The sequence below is a fragment of the Capra hircus genome, chromosome 5 (assembly GCF_001704415.2).
Source record: "Capra hircus breed San Clemente chromosome 5, ASM170441v1, whole genome shotgun sequence".
Lineage (NCBI taxonomy): Eukaryota > Metazoa > Chordata > Mammalia > Artiodactyla > Bovidae > Capra > Capra hircus.
Window position 1 is genome coordinate 62,953,428 of NC_030812.1, and position 16,169 is coordinate 62,969,596.

The window sequence follows — 16,169 nt, forward strand, 5'->3', positions numbered from 1 at the left end:
TATCTTAACAAACCCAGTATATGAGATTTATATCTGAAACAAAAGTTTCATAAAACCTTTAACACATATAGTATATTATTATTATTCTATCCTATTAATTTTAAAAAATCTGGTTATAATCCCTAAAAGGATTTGATTATGTCCTTTGGGTAAAACTGAAATAATTAATTGCTCTCTTTCTCCAAGCAGGTATAGGAGCAGAGGATCAGAGATTTACATGGCCTAACCCAAGAAGGTTAGGGCCAGAAATAGAGGCTAGATTTTCTTTTTTTCGCTATTCTGCAGTCCAGTGCTTTTTATCATAGTGGCATCCTTTATTATATGAATTCTGGAGTTGCTTTTGTCAACATGGTTAAATATGGTGAGTGTTATGTGTTCAAGACTTCAGTTCAGTTCAGACTTGGTACCATACATATGTTTATGTTGGAAAAATTGGTGTTGCGGTGGAAGGTGGAGGTGATCAAATAGAAATGCTCAAAATCAGCCTTTGGGCTTTTTCTCTGAATTGTGATGAGAATGGTTGGGGGAGCCAGGTCAGCAGTGCTTGCAGCACCCAGACATGTATTAATAATAGAATTAAAGTTTTGGTTGAGGAGGAAGCAGTATGGTGGAAAAAGCCGTTTTACCATACTGGAGCTTGTTAGATATCATTGATGGTGGAGGAAATGGCAACCCATTCCAGTATTCTTGCTAGGATACTCCCATGGACAGAGGAGCCTGGCAGGCTATAGTCCATGTGGTCACAAAGAGTTGGAAACAGCTGAGCACAGGACACACACAGGTATTATTGATAGAAAGCTTTATCCAAAGCAGCCAAGCTGCTCCAGCCTCACAGAGAGGATTTAACTATGTGGAATGCAGAACACATAAGTAATTTAAAATTGCCTAGTAACCATTAAAAAGTAAAAATAGATGAAGTTAATTGCAATATATTTTGTGTAACTTAATAGAGCCAAAATACCTTTTCAACATGAATTGATAGAAAATTTAATATTTGAATCGATAGAAAATTAAATGATATATTCTTTTTTTGTACCTCGTCTTGAGAGGCAGTGTATATTTTACACTTAGGACATCTCAATTCAGGTTAGTCACATTTTGAGCACTTAGTAACCACGTGTGACTAGTAGCTCCTGTGTTAGTACATGGAAGGTAAGAAGACGAAAGAGTGAACTATAGCCATTATCACCTTACTGCTGATATCAACTCCCAGCTCCAAATCCATCCTTCCTTACCCTGCTTTGTGATTCTGGACCCTATAAACATGTCTCCGTTTGCCAGCTTGGCAGAATGTCAGGCTTCGTTGAAGAGGGTCCTGTCCTAAAGCGGCGCTGCAAAGCAATAGCAGCATGAAGTCCCTCCTGGATTCCGGTTCTCCATTTGTAGTCACCACAGGAACCCAGCAGCCCCAGCAGAAGAGCCCCAGCTGTGCTTTAGTCACATGCCCCACTTTGGAGGAGCTCCAGTGGGCTGCTTTCAGCCCCTCCCTCAAGCAACTGTCTCCCACTCTGGACCTCTGGCAATTTCTTCACTACCGGAGGTGGGGGCGGGGGTGATTGCTGAATGTTCCTGTGGAAGCCACGCCTTCACTGAAGAAGTCCTAGGCTCAGCTTGAGTGCTCAGCTTGAATGGTCGGAGTGGGGAGGAAAGGCTTTCCTAGTCTTTAGTTCTTTAATTCTCTTTTTCCTTTTTCCCAGCCTAGAGGTAGTTCCTTTTTTTGCCACTTCTACTTTTGAACTCCTTAAGAGTTCTTTTCTTAAAACTCAAAATAGCCACTTTCTACTAATTAACAATGATTTCATTAAAATTTCCCTGTTTAAATGTCTGCTTTTGTCTGCTATCCTCACCTTTACTGATAAGACCCCTCAATCTGTTAAGCCATTTGAAAATGGGGCCACAGGATATGTACTGGTGCTAACAAAAGCTGTAAGGAATTGTATATACATAGCCTATATTAAAACTTTCTGAACATGCTTTTGAAATGTGCCTTGAGTGGAAATATGATTTACCTACTCTATACCTATTTGATACAGTTCCACCTTTTTTTTCCCTCCTGTTTTTTAGACATACACTCTTTGTGGTAGCCTCGGTTGTGATGAAAACCTGTGTTTGGCTTTCATATAAAAGTAAATGAGATTGAGAGTCTAATGTCCCAAGTTTGAATGTAGGGATCAACATTCATACAGGCCCCTTCTGGGTTCCTGCCAGTCTTTCTAAATGCAGTGATCCAACCAAAGTCGAATATGGGCCATGTCCATGGGCACATTAGGAGTACTTTGGAACCAGATAAAGTTGGGACTTGGTGGGGGCATATATATTTTTTTAAATTCCAGGCTAAAATTATAGTATTCATACTCTGTGCAGGCAGAATGTGGTTCTTTACATAGTTGTTCAGTTGGAACAGATCCAAAACAGTTTTTGAGAAAATCTTGTCTCTAACTGGGTGCTCTTAAGATTACTTTTGAGAAGAGATGGAAAGGCCTCTCACTGAAGTGGGATCCTCATTAAACTGCTCCAGTGTCAGAAGGAGTTGGTATTTCTACCTCCAGCTCTACTGATCATATGGTGTGTGTGTATGTGCGCTCAGTCGCTAAGTTGTGTTCAACTGTGTGAACCCATGAACTGTAGCCTGCCAGGCTTCTCTGTCCAAGGGATTCCCCAGGCAAGCATACTGGAGTGGGTTGCCATTTCTTCCTCTAGGAGATATTCCCGACCCAGGGATCAAACCCGAGTCTCTTGTGTCTGCTGCATTAGCAGGTGGATTCTTTGACCACTGAGCCACCTGGGAAGCCCTGTTCATATGGACCTGTGCTTAATCAGTAATGATCTCTCTACCCAGATACTTGTCAGATAACCTTTTTTGCCCAACATTCACAATCTCATTCTTGAGAAAGCTTTAGGGAGGAGGCTAAACGCTGAATAATTCATTCATTTCCTTAGAAATTCCAAATGAAATTAAACTCACTGTGGAGACCTTTGTCCCCAACTTCCCTTGTATTAGCCACACATCAATTTCCATTTAGACTGTATTGTGAAGCTTTGCCAAGGATGAGACTGGGTCACTCTGACATACAGTAGCTTTGAGAATCCACAGGAGAAATTTGAGGTTTCAGTTAGGAGTAAATGTGCTTCTAAGCAACTATCTTTTAAAGTCTCTGGCTAACGGAACAAGTCACATATTAACAGATGTGAAGTGAAGCCAAATTTGCAGTCCACCTGTAGCAAGTCCGTAGGACGTTAATGGTATGCATTGTTCAGTACTTACCTTCTGGCTTTATCTGATTTTTTAAATTCTTACTGCTCCTTTGCTCTGAATTCTATTTAAAAAAAGAAGTTTTGTATTATGTTCTTGGAAATTCTCATTTTGAAACAAGGTAGAGTGTAAATAAAGATGTGGAGTGAATGAATCTTGCCTCTTTCACTAACTGACCGGGATAAGTTTTCTCAGCTATGAAATGAGGATCAAGTCTTACAGGCTTCTTAGGATTAAATGAAGTCAATGTGTATGAAGTGTCCGACAAGGCCCCTGACACACTGTAAGTGTTCAGTAGATACCCCCACGTTGTTTATGATGGACATAAGTCTCTAAAATAATGAACAACAGATACCTCACCAAGCAATATTTGAATATATTTATTCTTCAGAATATAAGCCAAAAATAGGTTATAGGCTGTGAGGTTCTTGGGACACAAGTAGTAATGAGATGTTGTTTGGTTGCTAAGTCGTCTCTGACTCTTGCATGAACTGTAGCCCACATGAACAGTAGCCCACCAGGCCTCTCCATCCATGGGATTTCCCAGGCAGGAATCCTGGACTGGGTTGCCATTTCCTCCTCCAGGGGTCTTCCCGACTGAAGGATCGAACCTCTGTCTCCTGCATTGGCGGGCGGATGGATTCTTTACCACTGAGCCACCAGAGAAACCCATAATGAGATATAGGCTTTGTCATTAAGAATTTTGCACTGTGGTTGTAAAGGTAGCTGAGTAAGTTGACAGTTACAGGACAGTGTGGTACACAGTAAGTCCCCTACATACAAACAAGTTCCATTCCAAAAGCGCATTTGTCAAGTCCAATTTGTTCATAGTCCAAGCCTAGGTATCCAGCTAACAATTAACTATGTAGTGCTGTTCTGTAATAGGTTTATAATACTTTTCACACAAATAATAGATTAAAAAAATTTTTTTAAATTAACATTTATAGTACAGAAGTACCAGCTACGTCACCACTGCTTTTACACTTCCTTCCGGACATCCTGGTTTTGAAATAAAGGTCATACTACTTCACTCTATGCAGTACTATAAAGTACACAAAAGCACAACCACTTGTAGAGGATGCGTGCCTGTGACAATGTACACCAAACGTGAACACCTGTTTTGCATCCTTGAAAGTTCACAACTTGAAGGTTGCTACTGTAGGGGGACATACTATATATTCTGTGACAACTCTTAATACAAGAGGGACAGCCAGCCTGGATTGGGGGAGTGAGGAAGGCTTCTTCAGAGGAGATGGGGCCTGAGCTCAACCTTGTGGGCAGTCTTTTAAAAACTGTTTTTGATGCTATCAGGTGATTACTTATGAATTACATTTTCCCAAATTAAACTGGACATATGAGGGAGAGGATTATAGCAGGTAACTCCCAAGGCCCTTTTGAATTCTGAGTTATATGAGAATTGCTTGAATTAAGGCATGTCTGGTCAAATGACTCGATTACGAGGAAAAGTGGAATTAAAGCTGGCTGAATAAGCCACGGATGACACCAACTCAAAGAGTGAAATAAGTGAGATATATTGTTATTTTCTAAATTAATATTTATGCTTCATTGAACATTTTAGAAATTTAAGAATCCACACTTGTGAGTTTAATAAAGATATACTGAATAGATAGGTGAAGGTGAAGTTGCTCAGTCGTGTCCGACTCTTTGTGACCCCATGGACTGTAGCCTACCAGGCTCCTCGGTCCATGGGATTTTCTAGGCAAGAGTGGGTTGCCATTTCCTTCTCCAGGGGATCTTCCCAACCCAGGGATTGAACCCGGGTCTCCCGCATTGTAGGCAGATGCTTTACTGTCTGAGCCACCAGGGAAGCCCTGAATAGATAAATCTACTTTAAAACAGTGACTGGGGAATTCCCTGGCAGTCCAGTGGTTAGAACTTGGTGCTTTCACCGTCAGGGGTCCGGGTTCAATCCCTGGTAAGGGAACAAAGATCCCATAAGGTGCACAGCCAAAAAATAAACTGGATGGTTTCTGGGGTAAAAGACTGTCTGGTGTAATTGAATTTAGTCTATAAACCACCAGAAGATGTCACTGTCTTCCAAATAATGGTCCATGACATTGGCTATTTTCCAGGTACAGATTTGAACACTCACTGGGACAGATTGATGTCTAGCCTATATAATCGAATCTATGAGGAGGATAGGACCTCACAGGAAATACTTGTTGAAGGTGTGTAGGCTTGTTCCATTGTGATTCTTAATGCCCTAGATACATGAATCCTGTTCTTCACTTCGTGTTTTGAAGTTAACTGGACACTCTGGATTTCATTTGTGCTTTCAAGAAAACTTTAGGTGGTGAAAAATCCTCCAAAATATCCTCTCTGATCTTGACTTCCTCTCACATTTTCAGGTTTCATTTTTATTATTATGCAAATGCATTTATTATCAAATTTTCCATGTTCTATCTTGGACACCGTCTAAGATATCCTTGAATCTTTTCTAAGTCAATTTTCATGGTATGTAAAGCAAAACTGGAACATATTTCCCATACTGTAATAATGCTGGATGAAATGAACCAGTATTTCCTGTTACTTGGATGCAGGGATTTCAGACTGCCTGAGCCAATATATACCAATATATAATAGGAAGTAACACATTAAAGAAAAATAAATGATCTTTATAGAAAGAAAGTGAAAGCTGCTCAGTCATGTCCAACTGTCTGTGACACCATGGGCTACACAGTTCATGGAATTCTCCAGGCAAGAATACTGGAGTGGTTTGCCATTCCCTTCTCCAGGGGATCTTCCCAATCTAGGGATCAAACCCGGGTCTCCCGCCTTGCAGGTGGATTCTTTTACCAGATGAGCCACAAGGGAAGCCCAAAGATACAGCTTATATCCCTGGGTCAGGAAGATCCCCTGGAGGAGAGCAGGGCCTATAGCAAGAGAACAGACTCAAAAATTGCCGAGTGTCTTGTGCCAGGGGATATGGGAATGGGATTCTCCAAGACAGAAGGGTTAATAATTTGTTGAAGGCAGCTAATGACAGCCAGCAGATAAGTAGATGGGTATGAGTTCATCCTCAATTCTGCCCCAAACTACAAAAGAAATGAATACATCACTTGCCTTCAACATGCCTGTTGGTTTCAACAGTAAAGTAGAATGGTCTGCCCAACCTATTTCTCTAGGTAGATAAAAACTCAAAGGAACAGTGAATAATGAAGTTAAAGTATTTCATAAATGAAAGAAATTTATATAAATTCTTTTATGAAAAATGCAAAATGCTAAAATCATTTCATGCTGTGTAAAGACATCCTGTATTTCTGTATTTTGATTATTTGACTTTAAAGATTTCACTAATAGGAAAAATTTGGGAAATTGTTTGCATTAATTGGGAAAAATTTAAATTTTCATTAATTGGGGGAAAATATTTAAGCAGTTACATTGATGAACTGAAAATAGAACTTGATATGTTTCTATTCCATGTATGCAGGCTTATGTTTGCAAAGAATTTTAGAGACATTTATTTAATAATGGCATAAAATTATGTTCCTACTAGGAATATAGAGACAAATAAATTGAATTCCAGTACCCAGCTCACAGTGGATTGAAATGTAATGACACTAACAATGCTTTACTGTGGACTGGAAACAGTGCTGTATAATAAAATGAGTGCATTTGTAATCAACTGGTTTCAATCCTGGCTCCACCAAAAAACTTTGTAACCAAAAACTGTGTGACTATGTAACTTCTTGAGTTTGTGCCTCAGTTTCCTGATAGGTTTCAGTTTCAGCTCAGTCATATCCCACTCTGCAACCCCATGAACCGCAGCGCGCCAGGCCTCCCTGTCCATCACCAACTCTCGGAGTCCACCCAAACCCATGTCCATTGAGTTGTGATGCCATCCAACCATCTCATCCTCTGTCATCCCCTTCTCCTCCTGCCCTCAATCTTTCCCAGCATCAGAGTCTTTTCCAATGAGTCAGTTCTTTGCATCAGGTGGCCAAAGTATTGGAGTTTCTGCTTCAACATCAGTCCTTCCAATGAACACCCAGGACTGATCTCCTTTCGGATGGACTGGTTGGATCTCCTTGCAGTCCAAGGGACTCTCAAGAGTCTTCTCTAACACCACAGTTCAAAAGCATCAATTCTTCTGTGCTCAGCTTTATTTATAGTCCAACTCTCACATCCATACATGACCACTGGAAAAACCATAGCCTTGACTAGACGGACCTTTGTTGGCAAAGTAATGTCTCTGCTTTTTAATATGCTGTCTAAGTTGGTCATAACTTTCCTTCCAAGGAGTAAGCATCTTTTAATTTCATGGCTGCAATCACCATCTGCAGTGATTTTGGAGCCCAGAAAAATAAAGTCAGCCACTGTTTCCACTGTTTTCCCATCTGTTTCCCATGAAGTGATGGGACCAGATGCCATGATCTTAGTTTTCTGAATGTTGAGCTTTAAGCCAACTTTTTCACTCTCCTCTTTCACTTTCATCAAGAGGCTCTTATAGTTCCTCTTCACTTTCTGCCATAAGAGTGGTGTCATCTGCATATCTGAGGTTATTGATATTTCTCCTGGCAATCTTGATTCCAGCTTGTGCTTCTTCCAGCCCAGCGTTTCTCATGGTGTACTCTGCATAGAAGTTATATAAGCAGGGTGACAATATACAGCCTTGACTTACTCCTTTTCCTATTTGGAACCAGTCTGGTGTTACCTGGAGATAATAACTGTTTGGTCATTCTACTTTGTCATTTCTAATTTTTCATTCTCCATTGTGAGAATGAAATGAGATCAGGAAGTTCAAGTCAGCAATGACTTGAAATGAGAAAGCATTGACTGCAGAATGAGATCATTGTTCCCAATGGACATGAGTTTGAGCAAACTCCAGGAAATAGTGAAGGGCAGGGAAGCCTGGTGTGCTGCAGTCCATGACATCGCTGAGTCGGACAGGACTGAGTGACTCATCAAAAGTCTCCCCCTTAGAAAGGGAGTCTTATCAGACTTGGGTGGTTGGTGGCAATCTTAATCCAGGGGCTGGTACATCAGTGTTTTATGTTAATTTCTCTTTATTTTACTGTTGGTTTGCCCTATTTTTTGATGGAACATTTTAGGAAAAGCAAACATTAATATGTAACCTCAAAATTTTTTCTAAAATTTTTGCTCTTGCTATCACAAGCTTACCTATACAGTCGCCCCTTTATATCCATGTTGGGGAGGGGTTCCAGCCCCCTACCCTTACCCACTGCAGGATGCCAGAATCTTGGACACTCAAGTCCCTTATCAGCCCTCTGTGTCCACAGATGCAGAATCCATAGATATGGAGGGCAGGCAGTAGTTCTGGGCGCAATGACTTTTTAAAGACACAAGGATTCTGAACACGTCTTTCCTGAGTTGTTATGTTACAGTCTTTAGTACCCACAGTGGATTTACAGGATCACAATGTACCATGTATTGTACTGACACAAGCTCGGGAGATGGATTTAAGGACCTGTTCCCCAGTCTCCACATTCTACTTGCCAGGCTACCCTGGGCAAAATTGCATCGGTTTCTCTATCTGCTTGTTATATAGGTGGTTGGGAGAATCAAATAAGATCCTAGAAAGTGCTTTGTAAAACAGACTGTTAATAAAAGAATGTAAAAAATAGAGTGCAGTGAAAAAAATCAAGTTTTATATACATCCAGATTAGGATTAATGGTAGTTAGCAACAATATACAAACTTTTAAAGGATGGGAGAAGTGTTGTTTAACAGAAAGTTTTATGTGAGTATAGGGAGCAGAGGAGAGCAGTGTTGAACTGGGGTGTAGAATGAGGCCTGAAAAAGCTGCCATAGAATTCAGGAGAGAAGGAACCTCAGGGAGATTCATTTTCTTCATTACCTCTGTTTCTTTATAAAATTTCTTATCCTAAAAGGTGAATGATTTGGCCATTAGCTCTGAGCTGGATTAAAATTTTCCACCTAACACTTTGATCTGATTTGATGAAATTATTTGCTTGAATAAATATTATTTTCAAGTTGTTTGGGATTTGTCCACTTTTTAGGGGGAGGGAGGTCTCAGTAGATTGGAATGGAATGACTTCACTAACAACCAACTTATGAGACCCACTTTTTTCGCTGTTGGGAGATCAGAGTCCTACCTAAAATAAAACTGAACTGTCAAGCTTGCCCTCATGGTGTTAGATACAGGCAGTATTGGCATTTCAGAATTTAGGTTTTATTTATTTACTTCAATATAAATTTATTTATTTTAATTGGAGGCTAATTACTTTACAATATTGGTTTGGTTTTGCCATACATTGACAGGAATCTGCTACAGGTGTACAAGTGTTCCCCATCCTGAACCCCCCTCCCACCTCCCTCCCCATCCTGTCCCTCTGGGTCATCCCAGTGCACCAGCCCTGAGCATCCTGTATCATGCATGAAACCTGGACTGGTGATTCGTTTCACATATGATAATATGCATGTTTCAATGCCATTCTCCCAAATCATCCCACCCTTGCCCTCTCCCACCGAGTCCAAAAGACTGTTCTGTACATCTGTGTCTCTTTTGCTGTCTCGCATACAGGGTTATCATTACCATCTTTCTAAATTTGATTTGGGATTTGGGTTTTAAATAATTGATATAGACAGGATTCTTTTACTTCCTTTAAAAAAAAAGTTTGGCCACACCCCATGGCATGTGGGACCGTAGCTCCCCAAACAGATATTGAACCCCCATCACATTCACTGGAAGGAGGTGCTTTAACCATTGGACCACCAGGGAAGCCCTAATATAGTCAAGATTATCCATGAAGAGCAGAAACTGTCTTACCTAAAGTAAACTAAAAAGAGGACAATTTGTTACAAGGATGTGGATATTTCAGAAACCAAAGAGTAGAAGGGACAGCTGGGTCTAGACAGGAGCTGGAAGGCCATTAGAAACAGATACCCTTGCCCTGCTAAAGGCTCATTGTGTTTCATTTTTCTCACTGAGCCAGACCTGTGTTCTCTGCAGCTCCAGTCCATGATGTGAATATACTCCCCCTCCCACCCACCCTCCCCTTCCCCCTCCGCTGCCCAGGGTTCTGCAAGATAACTAGCAGTCTTACAATTCTAAAGTTAAACTACAGGAGAATTTGGCACCTGATTGGCTCAGCACAGTACAGGTGCCCATCCTTGGTTCATCCATCAGTGGTCAGAGGAGATAAGAAACATCATAGCATATAAAGGACTTTTGGGGGCCTGTTGCCATAAAAGAGGAGCGAGATGGTAGTGGGAGGGAAGTTCCCTGAGAATGAGGAATTGCTATGATCTTGGCAAGAACCTCTGAAGATGTCCTAGTCAATCTTATTTTCTCAAAGGGAAGAGGCTGTTTCTGTACAGAATGACAGGAACTCATCAAGTGCTTGTCAACAGCTGGAATTTTTTTCTAATGCATATTCAGTCTACATATTCCCAGCATAGACCAAAGCTCTAATTTCATGGCCCTTGGGTTTCTGCTCTACACATCCTTTCCTCTATCTTTGTTTTGTTTGATATTTTGAGATGGGGAGCACATGTTTTAATGTTCTTCTGTAAATTATATAAAGCTCACGATCACTGTTCCAACCTTGTTTTCAACCACATGGTACACTCACCTGACTCTGAAACTATGCAGCTTTCCCCCAGGCACCATGCTCTTTCATGCAGGTCTTCTCTCCCACTTTGTTTTCTTTCATTTGCCTCACTCTTTCATCCCTGAAAGCGTATACTATCATCCCTCTTCTAGGAAACCTTCTTCCATTCCTTAGCAAGCTAATTTAGGTGTCCTTACCTCTGCTTTCATTGCCAGATGCATCACTCATTATACCATATGGACTTATTCACTTTCTGGATTGTTTCTTCAAGGGGAATATCACAGTTCAACCTACACACCAGTGTCTCAAAAGGCCTATCACATACTAGGCCCTCAAGGGAGGGAACAAATGAATCCAATGAGCCTCAGTTCTGCAAAGTCTGGCTTTATATTTTCTTGTCTCTATTATCAACAGATCTAATGTAGAAGTTATTATCAACACTAGTGCACTAGTATAGAGTACTAGTGTAGTACTAGTGTAGGGTACAGGCTCTAATGCTGTCACAGCTGATCTCTGCCTAGTTTCCTAATTGTGTGACCTTCAGTTCAGTTCAGTCGCTCAGTCATGTCCGACTCTTTGTGACCCCATGAATTGCAGCACACCAGGACACCCTGTCCATCACCAACTCCCGGAGTTTACCCAAACTCCTGTCCATCGAGTCAGTGATGCCATCCAGCCATCTCATCCTCTGTCGTCCCCTTCTCCTCCTGCCCCCAATCCCTCCCAGCATCAGGGTCTTTTCCAATGAGTCAACTCTTCACATGAGGTGGCCAGAGTATGGGAGTTTCAGCTTCAGCATCAGTCCTTCCAATGAACACCCAGGACTGATCTCCTTTAGGATGGACTGGTTGGATCTCCTTGCAGTCCAAGGGACTCTCAAGAGTCTTCTCCAACACCACAGTTCAAAAGCATCAATTCTTCAGCGCTTGGCTTTTTCCACAGTCCAACTCACATCCATACATGACCACTGGAAAAACCATAGCCTTGACTAGATGGACCTTCGTTGGCAAAGTAATGTCTCTGCTTTTGAATATGTTGTCTAGGTTGGCCATAACTTTCCTTCGAAGGAGTAAGCATCTTTTAATTTCATGGCTGCAGTCACCATCTGCAGTGACTTGGAGCCCCCCAAAATAAAGTCTGACACTGTTTCCACTGTTTCCCCACCTATTTCCCATGAACTGATGGGACCAGATGCCGTGATCTTCATTTTCTGAATGTTGAGCTTTAAGCCAACTTTTTCACTCTCCTCTTTCACTTTCATCAAGAGGCTCTTTAGTTCCTCCTCACTTTCTGCCATAAGGGTGGTGTCATCTGCATATCTGAGGTGATTGATATTTCTCCCGGCAATCTTGATTCCAGCTTGTGCTTCTTCCAGCCCAGCATTTTTCATGATGTACTCTGCATATAAGTTAAATAAGCAGGGTGACAATATACAACCTTGACATACTCCTTTTCCTATTTGGAACTGGTTTGTTGTTCCATGTCCAGTTCTAACTGTTGCTTCCTGAGTTGCATACAGGTTTCTCAAGAGGCAGGTCAGGTGGTCTGGTATTCCCATCTCTTTCAGAATTTTCCACAGTTTGTTGTGATCCACACAGTCAAAGGCTTTGACATAGTCAATAAAGCAGAAATAGATGTTTTTCTGGAACTCTCTTGCTTTTTCGATGATCCAGCAAATGTTGGCAATTTGATCTCTGGTTCCTCTGCCTTTTCTAAAACCAGCTCGAACATCTGAAAGTTCACAGTTCATGTACTGCTGAAGTCTGGCTTGAAGAATTATGAGCATAACTTTACCAGCGTGTGATATGAGTGCAATTGTACAGCAGTTTGAGCATTCTTTGGCATTGCCTCTCTTTGGGATTGGAATGAAAACTGACCTTTTCCAGTCCTGTGGCCACTGCTGAGTTTGGGTGAACTTAAGTTGACTTAAAGTCTCTGTGCCCCAGTTTCCTCATCTGTAGATGGTATGATGAAAGTACTCACCTTAGAGAGTCATTCTGGGGATTGAGTGAGTGAAGTCGCTCAGTCGTGTCTGACTCTTTGTGACCCTGTGGACTGTAGCCCACCAGGCTCCTGTGTCCATGGGATTCTCCAGGCAAGAATACTGGAGTGGGTTGCCATTTCATTCTCCAGGGGATGTTTCCGACCCAGGGATCAAACCCAGGTCTCCTGCATTGCAGGGAGATGCTTTCATCTCTGAGCCATCAGGGAATCAAACCTGGGGATTCTGGGAATTAAATGAGTTAAATGTGTAGAGTCTGGCCCCTAGAGGGTGCTCCATAAGTGTTAGTTATTATTATCACCAACCATCTAAATCACCACCAAAAATCCTTTGCAGGTTCAGACGCATTTCATGAGCAATACATTCTGCAGGAATGGTTAGTGCTCTTAATAGTCATTGACCCTTAAGAGAGATTCATGTGGTCTTTGCCTATTGGTGCTTCCATTATGTGCTCTAAGAGATCAGTAACTGAAGGTATCTGGGGATTGACAAAAAGGTTAAAAACTTCACCAGGGAATGACTTCTGTAGCAAGAGTGTTTATCGTATTTTAGTTAAATTGCATTTGCTTTTGATGAATAAGTGAGCTTTCTGGAGACAGGGTGAAGATATATTGGTGGAGTAATTAGATATGTGATTTCCTGGAGTCTTAGCATACTCAGCCTTGACGGGTTGTGGGTGGCAAAGGTGGTGGCCTGAAAATACCTATCCTTTTAAGAGCACAAGGCTGGACAGGATTTTTTACACAAACTGATAAGTTGGTTCTAAAATTCGTATGGAATTATGAAAGACTTAGAATAGCCAAAACAATTTTAATTAAAGAACAAGGTTGGAAGGCTTTCATTTCCAGATTTCAAAACTTACTCTATAAAACTACAGTCAACAGAGTATAAATTGTTAGAAGGATAGACACAGATCAAAAGAAGAGAACTGAGTCCAGAAATAATTTTTTTTTAAAGTTTATGTTTCACTGATTTTTTACAGGGGTGCTAAGGCAATTCATTAGACAAAGAATAGCCTACTAACAACTGGAGATCCACATGGGAAGAGTTGAACATAGATGTTTACCTTATACCATATGTAAAAATGAACGGATGAATGAATGAATGGATCGTAGACTTAAATGTAAGAGCTAAACAAGCAAACTTTTAGGGAAAAAAAATAGAAAATCTTTAAGACCTCAAGTTAGCAAAGATTTCTTTCTTAGGTGTATGAAAAAGGCACAGTCTATGAATGAATGAACAAAGAAAGTTTGCATTTTTAAGTACAGCATGAAGAAAATGAAAAGACAAGCACTAGACTGGGAGAAAACATTTGCAAATCATATTATCTGATGAAGAATTTCTATTGAGAATATATACTCATACACCTCACTAATAAGGAAAAAATTCATTTTAAAAATGGACAAAATATTTAAATAGAAAATTTACCCAAAATGTATACACAGGACTAATGAGCACATGACAAGACAATCAATGTCGTTAGTCATCAGGAAAATGCAAATTAAAAGCACAATGATATGCTACTTCATACCCACTTGAAAGTCTAAAAAAGACAATCAATATTGGTGACAATGTCAGAAATGGGACCCCTCATACATGCTACCGGGAGTGTAAAATAGTGCTGTCACTTCGGAAAGTAATTTGGCAGTTTCTTAAAAACATGCTTACCATGCAATCCACCAATTCCAATCCTAGGTATTTCCCAAGAGAAATGAAAAGATTTGTCCAAAGAAAGATTTGCACACAGATGTCCTTAACGATTTTATTCATAATAGCCAGAGATTAGAAGCAAGTAACATCCATCAACTGGTCAATGGATAGATACAATGTGCTATGTCCATACAATAAACTATTTCACTGAAAGCAGTGAAGGAAGAACAAACTACTGATACAAGTTGTAACATGGACAAATCTGAAAATCATCATATTAAATGGAAGATGTCAGACACAAGAGACAATATACTGTGTGGTATATAGTGTGTTGATTCCATTTATAGAAAATGTCTGTTAAAGGAAAATTTATAGAGACAGAAAGATTGATGGTTGCCTGGTGCAGTGTGAGGGGTGGGATACAAGGATTAATAGTGGATATGAGGGTTCTCACTGGGATGATAGGAATGTTCTATCTGGTTTGTGCTTTATGGTGATGCTTGCACAACGTGATAAATTTACTAGAAATCATTGATTGTCCACTTGAAATCGGTAAGGTATATGATATGCAAAATATATCTCAGTAAATTCGGAGGAGGTAGTATGGGTTGAGGGGATGGAAGGATGGAGGAGGAGAAAGAAAGAGGGAGGAGAGAGCGAGCATGAGAACAGGACTGCATGAAGTCAGGATGTTCGGATCTGAAACCTAGCAACTTCTCTTTGCCTCAGTTTTCTGTCAGTGAGGTTGGGGAAAAAAATAATTAGCTTATCCACAAAGTAGTGTTGGAAAGATTGTGATAATATGTAAACCATGCTTAACACAAAGTTTGGACCATAAAGACAGCAATAAATATTAGCCATTATAATAATAATTATTATTATTGTTGGTAGTATTTAACCTGCCAAGGATCCAGCTCATTTAGATCAACTTAATTCAAATCCTGGAGAAGGATTTGTACTGAGGCTGAAGAAGGCAGGGACTGACCTTGTGGAAATGACTCCGGGGGAGTCTGAGAGTCTAAAGCACAGGGTCGGTCAGTCCGCTGCAAGTTGGGAGACTGGACCTCTGGAGCCTCACAGATGCATGCTGTTTCTCATGGCAGCAGCATTCGTGGAGGGGTCATCCTGCTGCCACCAATGTGGGAGCAATATGTGCTGTTTCTACTCCAGTCCAACAAGGATTTCTCACTGCTTCATGCCAATCCTGTTGGCTTGGAGGACAGTGGATTCGGGCACACAGAGGAGGGACACCTAACCTTGTGTATGAGGGCTTCTAGAGGAAGTGATGTCTCTGTGAGACAATACGTTGGCGTTTCCCAGATGAAGGGTGAGGAGAGTTACCCAGGTGAGGAGAGTTACCCAGGCACAGCTTGAGTAAACCCCAGAAGTGACAGGGAGGTTGCAGAATTCAGTGAAGAGCTGATAGAAAGAGCAGAGTGACAAGAAGCAGGGCTGGAGTCACACAGAGTGTCTTCTGTGCCATGATAAAGAATTTAGGTTTATTCTGAAGACAATGAAGACCAGGGAAGAGCACTAAGCAGGTTCTGGGACCGGCTCAGTTACCTTCAGTTCGGTGGTCCCAATGGAACTTAACACACTACACTCTGAGTGAGCCTGCTCTGTTGATCAGACAAATGCCCTCCCAGAGGCACATGGCTTGGGTTTTGCGTTTAGCCTCCTCAAGTGCAAATGTTCCTCCAAGGACCACA